Consider the following 7,316-nt stretch of genomic DNA (forward strand, 5'->3'; position numbering starts at 1 on the left):
CAGTCCTTGACCCTCTGCAGCAAGCGCTTCAGGTCCTCCTCAGTTTCAGCAAGCAGGGTTGTGTCATCTGCGTAACACAGATTGTTGATAGATCTTCCACCAATCCTGATGCCACATTTCTCCTCCGAGAACCTAGCCTCCTGGATAGTCTGTTCTGCATACAAGTTGAAACAGTATGGAGATGGGACACATCCCTGGTGTATGTCCTTCTAAATTCTGAACCATGCAGTGTTTCCTTGCTGTGTTCTAACAACTGCCTCTTGGTCCAAGTATAGGTTTCACATGTTCCTAGTCTGTAGTTTTTCTTTTCACCCTCTTGGAAAAAGTTTTTGATGTGCACAGAGATTTAATCTTTAGAAGGTCCTGTGCATCAGTTTCATCCTCTTTAGATTGTGCATTTCTGGCTGTATTTGGTAGTCTCTTTATACCTTGGACTAGAACTTCTAAGTTTGATCCCAGTTTGTCTCTTATGAACATTAAAGTTTTGGGTTTTACTCCCGGGTCTCTGATCCACCTTGAGTTGATTTTTGTGTATGATGTGAGATGTGGATCCTGTTTCAGCTTTCTGCAGGTGGAAGTCCAGTTTTACCAGCACCATTTGTTGAAGAGGTTATAATTTCTCCATTTAACAGCTTTAATTTCCTTGTTGAATATCAGTTCTCCATAGGTAACTGGGTCTATATTTGGGTTCTCAATTCTGTTCCATTGGTTTATGTGCCTGTCATTGTACCAGTACCATGCTGTTTTGGTTACTAATGCTGTGTAGTAGGTTTTGAGGGCAGGGAGTGCTAAGGCAGTTTGGTGCTTCCTAACAAAGCTGAACATAGAAGTTCCATATGATCTAGCTATTCCACTACTTGGAATATACCCTGAGAATATGAGAACTGAGACACAAACTGAGATCTGTACACCAGTGTTCATAGCACCATTATTCTCCATCGAAAGAACACGGAAACAGCCCAAATGTCCAACCACAAACAAATGGATTGAGAAATCATGGTACATCCACACAATGGAATGCTATGATTTTGTAAATTATTACGTAACTTGGGAGGAACTAGAAAGTATTATGCTGAGTGAACTAACTCAGTCTCAGAAGGATAAACATTGTATAAAATCATTATTGTAGAATGCATATAAGGATCCAAGAGGGGTAGGAGAGGCTGAAAGCAGAGGGATGTGGATGTGCAGGGGGAAGGGGAGATTAATCATTGGGTTATACAATTTGATGGGTGGGGAAGTAAGGGAAATTGAAAAATTTGTTCTAATTTGTATTTGAATTTTGTAAATAAACTAGTAGAAAATTTTAAAAAAAGAATTTGGTAAAGTCATAGGAATCAAAATAGTATACAGGAAAACTATGTATTTTTCACATAAACAAAATAATAAAAAAGAAAACAGTGGAAAACTATTAAAATATCTAGGAATAAAATTAGCAAGTATAGGTTTATATTAAATAAAGTTATAGTTCCATAAAAACCACAGAATAAAAAATTTGGCTTTTTATATACTTGGATGGAAATACTCACTGGTTTTAGGAATTAATCATTACATTTAATGTAATTCCTATAATAATGTCATGAGAAATCTTTATGTACATTTTAAAAAGTAATTTGTGATTTTTCTGCTAAAATAAGTGAAAGATACAGGCAAGGAAATCTTGAAAATAAGGACTACTTCATAGTTAGTAACATGGTCAAATAAACTGAAAAGCTATAAACCAAATAAACAAAGCAAAATGCACTGCTATCAGGTTTATTCTGATATATACATTCCGTCCTCATCTGGTTTCCAAAGGCTATAACTCCTATGGAAAAAGATGGGCCATCTTTCTCCCATGGAGCAGCTAGTTGTTGTTATTATTATTGTTGTTGCTGATTGTCATCGACTCAAACGTGACTCACTGTGACTCATATGAAGAAAAGATCTAATGCCTTTCCGAAACTATTGTCATTTCTCCAGGTTCGTAGAGTTTCCAAAGGCATGTGGTTTAGGAAGTGGATGCCACTCCTGCTTCCAAACCTGTTTTACAACTGAGAGCTCCACCAAACACTGTCCACATTGGGAAAGCATTCTTGTGTTTGATACCCCAATGGTACAAGGTTCAGCATCACAGCAAACCCAGGTTACTTCATACTGCACACTGACAAAGAGTGATGTGCAAAATGTGTGTTCCTCCAGATATAACACTAGTTTTATCTAAAAGTAGTTAAGTATCAAGTTGAATGCAACTGAAAGTAAGCTTTGCACAAAAGACCTGAATTCTGTTCTAGAACTAATATAATTTCTATACAGAGCTCTGTTCTATAACTAAACATCATTTCTGTACATTTATAGAGTTTAGAGAGTTTGTAGAATTTCCAGAGGCATCTAGTTTAGGAAGTGAATGCCACTTTTGCTTCCCAGCATAAATTAATCTGGAAGCTCATCCAAACACTGTACATAATGGGTAACCATTATGGTATTTGACAAGACTATGGAAACAGTGTGCAGCATCACAGCAACACCAAATTTTTCAGTTCAACAAATAGACAAAAAATTGCTGTACCATTTAAGGAATAATTTATTTGAAAATTAATAAAGTTGGCCCAAGGGCCATTATGTGACCAACAGGACTGCCATCAAGATGCTAGCCTAGCTAGCAGCCAAACTCCCAGTGGAGGGTCCAGATCCAGGCCTGAAGTTCCATCCCCTCCTTCTGTGGGATTTAAAAGCCATACCTTTGAGCAGGCCTCCACCCTAGGCAAAGGCTCAAGGACACCCATTCTTGGGGGGAAACAGCAGTAATACACATCAAACAGGATCCAAAAGAACTTCCCTTATGTGGCCGACAGGACTGCCATCAAGATGCTAGCTAGTAGCCAACCTCCCAGAGCAGCTGGTAGATTCGAAATTTTTATCTTTCAGTTTATGGTATAGCATGTAACTGGTTACACCACCAGATCTCTTTATAGGAAGTCATAGTTACTGAAAATGCAGTGCAAGCTTAGGGAAAAGGAAGATACCTATTTAAGTGAAGTAACAGAATAAAAGTATTTTTTATGGTCAAAGAATATCTTTTAACTATTTATGGAAAACTCTTCTAGCTAAGGTTTGTAGTCATTTTAATATTCTAAATGTGAATTCCTTGCGACTCCTCAGAGAACCAAAGGAACACCCACATTTTTAAAAAGGTATCTGTCACTGAGTATTCTCTGCAAAAGGCATTTTCATCTGATTTCTTCTGCAATACTTAACTGAACTACTTCTTCTAATGTCACTAAAGACCTCCTGACCATACTAATCCCTCAAAGGGCATTTTCAGTGCTTATCTTACTATACATTCATCTTTTCCAACTTGAAAAAAAAGGAAAAAGTTTACAGTGGTAAGAAGCTGCACTGCAATCCCAAAGACACAGCCACTCACAGAAGCATAGAATAGCCCAGAGAAAGAGGATACAAAATCTCCTCCTGTACAATTTACTGCCTCTGAAAACCTGCTGGAGGGTCAGCTATGAGTCAGTTCCAATTCCATGGTACACAATAACAACAAAACTGATGATAATATGTATAGCATCACTGAGGGGTATATGAAAACAGGCAATCTTAAAATTGCTGATGAAAATTTATATTATTCACTTTCCATAATGGTATTATCCATGAATATTGGAAACATGAAACTGTTACAGATTAATTGTAATAAGTGGAAGGATTATGAGATAGATCTGAAACAGGAGAAACCTGTACTTCAAACTCTTCTGGGTAATAACTTGTCTTTGGCTTCAGTTCCTCGTTGACAAAACAAGGTAATTCAAGGCTTACACTGGAGAATTGTGATGATTAAGTGAAAAACTATTGTCTACAGCACAGCAATGACTTATGGAGACCATTCTCCCACAGGTTATATGTTTACACATTCAAAGATCATGAGACCCTTTACCCTCTTATATAAGTTTTAACAGGTTGAACACCTGCCTCCCACTCCCTGCCCCGACTTGCAAGACCAGGAAGGAACCATTGAAGAGATTCTAGCTTCCCACATGGAGATACAGTACACCTAGGAAAAAAAGATTTAGCCAAGGTCACAATGTGGAAGAAAGTTGAAAATAGATAACAATCTTTAGATTTCAGGCCAGAACTTGCCTCCACTAAACCAGGTGGCCTCCTACCAGAAAGGCTGGGGTGGTTTTTTCTTCATTATTTCTGTTCATTTCCTGCCAAATCAATACAAGAGGATGATGAGAACAGCCCACTGTTACGCTCAGGATAAGAGTTGATCTCCAGCTGTGCCCAGCCCTGCTGGATCTGGCATGAGGCCCAGGCTCTGAAAGGAAAGTGTACATGGAGTTAGGGGTGTTAAGAGGCAGTTTCATACCCAGTTTGTTGGGAAGCAGGAGCTGAGAGACAAGTGGGTACAATAAAATACATTTATTTAATAAGAAGGTGAAAGAAGCTGTAGCAGCGAAACAGCCATACATAATAGGAAGAAATAAATATCCACATTGAAAGCCTCTTTCTGGAATACGAGTACTGTACTATCATGGTTCACTCTTCAGATCCAAAGGTAAGGCTGACCTCTGTGGCACAGTTAACAGAAATAAAGATGGTATGGGAATGAACACTCACTTGAGTAGTGTAACCTGTGTCACTGGAGTTACCAAGAAAGAAAATGGCCCTAGAGATAAGCAGAAGAAACAAACAAAATAAAGAAAAGGGTAATGATGGGCATGGTCCAATAATGATTGATTTTATAAAACATGCATGGGAATAATTATATAAAACACAATGTGAATAAAGAACAGTGTGAAACACAATGGTTATGAACTTTGCATGCAAACCAATATAAAATACTTAAAAAAAAAAGAATGAATAGTTGCCCAAATAAACATCAGCAATCACAGGATCCCATGAGCAAGTATGACATTTCCCCAGGGTCAGGAAGACATCAGCCTGCCCTCAGCTACAGCTGGGAATGGGGTACAACCCACTCACGCACAGCACAGTAACCATATTCACTGAAGAAAATAAAAGCATGCTGCCTCAATACTGAATGGAAGGTGTACAGTTAGGTTTTTGTTGTTTTTAAAGGTACACAGAAAGGTTGATGCATGTTTGTGTAAACTTGTACCTAGAAGTGACTTGTTTCCCACCCCCATATGCCATCCCTGCCACCATGAAGCAGTGACAACAAGTCTCCAAATCTATCACTGTCTCTGCCTGCAGGGCCGCCAGACAGCCTGGAAGCAGTAGAGGAAAAGAGTGAGTCATCCTGTGAAAAATGAGCAGCCCCTTTGTGCCAGGCTGCAATAGATCTAGGCCTCTGGGAGGACACTACTCTCAAAAACCCCCATGAAAAAAAAAGAAAAGGCAAGGAGCGGAAAAAACACAGAAAGAGGGTTTTGGGGTTTTTTTCCAGAGAGAAAGCAGCTCTGTCAGGAGTAGCTCAGTAGCCAGCAGCACTGTGTGTCATCTGCCCCCTTGGGGCTCCACAAGAGTTGTGATGTGTCTGTTTTAAAAATAGGACTGTGAGATACAGTGAGACTGCAGGACTTCTGAAAGGCACCTAGCCAGGATGAAGTAGAGCTAGGTTCAAGGCCAGTCTGCAGCACCTCAAGGGAACATAGCATGCCTCTCCCTCATTCTGCCTAGTACCTCACATCTTCACGTCTCCGGGCCCTGGAGTCACTGTTTACAATGAAAATTGTGTTTCACCTTGCTCTTTTAGACCCTGGTTATCTTGGCTTTGTAGGTGGACAAGTAGGCAGCACCCACCTTGACATCACAACAAAGAATGATTGATGCCAGGCGAGCTACAAATAGATTTCCAGGAGGAGCAGCAGGTCCAGACTGTTCCCATAACCTGATTGCTGATATACTTGCCAACAAGTTCAGTTCACTCCCAGAACAAGGCAGTCTTCTTTGATTATGCAGACAGCCTCACAAAATTCCATGCAGATTCTATAACTTTCTTTTAGTTGGAACAAATGCTCTGGCTAGCTCTTTTTCTCCCTGACTCTGAAATATGAGTGATCCTCCAAAGTCTACACTCAATCCCTTCCTTGCCAATGGCAAACTGCTAGCAGTACCCTAAGATCCCCACTCTCCTTCTTTAATAACTGTATAAAGATAGAATGTTGTTGTTGCTGTTGTTGTTGTTACGTGCCATTGAGTCACTTGTGACTCATAGTGATAATCTATGCACAACAGCTCTGAACCCTGCTCTATCCTAGTCCAACCTACAGTCTCTGACACACCTACTCCCATTACCCTAGTCACTGAGTCAATCTATATCATCGAGAGTCTTCCTCTCTTGTGCTGTCCCTCCACTCTGATGATGTCCCTCTCCAAGGACTGGTCTCTCCTTGCAACATGCCCAAACTATGTTAGATGGAGCTTCAAAATCTTTCCCTCCATGTCTCAGTCACAAAAGGACAAATACTGCATGGTGTCACTGTTGTAAAACAGTACTGACAGCAAGAGTTGGGGGGAGACTGAGAAAGATGGGTTCAATAATGTATACTGCACTGAAACAGATGAGAAGGAAAACTGTTTAAAGGGGATATGTTATTAGGTATTTTTGCCATGGCAGGAGGCCAGAGCGAAGGCTGTGTAGTGGAGTGAAACTGGGGGAGAGGGATTGTAAAACAATGAAAGAATTTTTATTTTACTTTTCTAAGAAGGTAGTGTACTAGGGGGGAGGGTTGGGAAGGGATAAAAGTGCAACAATGAATGAATGGAAATCCAGTCTTTGTAAATTTTCATTGAAATTAATAATAATTTTTTAAAAATATTTTTTAAACAAACAAAAAAATCCTTCCCTCCAAGGAGCATCCCCATTTCACCCTCTCCAGGATTAACCTGTTTGTTCTTCTGGCAGTCCATTGTATGTTCAGAACTCTTCTCCAGCACCACAGCTCAAAGGCATCAATTTTTCTTCTGTCATCTCTAGTCATTGTCTAGCTTTCTAATGCATAGCATGTGCAAAGCCCATGGTCCACCTTAGTCTGGTGCACCTTAGTCTCCAGACTGACACTGTTGCTCTTCAACACTCTGGAGAGGTCCCTGGCAGCAGACTTTCCCATTATAATTCATCTCCTGATTACCTGGCTGCTGGTATCAAGAATGTTGACTGTGGAGCCAAGTAAACTGAAGCTGCTAACAATCTCAATCTCTTTACCATCAATCGTGATGCTCCTATCGGCCCAGTGGTGAGAATCTTTGTTTTCTTGATATTAAGCTTCAATCCATATCGAAGACTACAGTCCTTGACCTTTTGCACCAAATGCCTCAGGCCCTCCTCAGTTTTGGCAAGCAGGGTTGTGTCATCCGCATAACGA

This window comes from Elephantulus edwardii, unplaced genomic scaffold (genome assembly GCF_000299155.1).
Source record: "Elephantulus edwardii isolate Elephantulus edwardi_28Jun2011 unplaced genomic scaffold, EleEdw1.0 scaffold00228, whole genome shotgun sequence".
Lineage (NCBI taxonomy): Eukaryota > Metazoa > Chordata > Mammalia > Macroscelidea > Macroscelididae > Elephantulus > Elephantulus edwardii.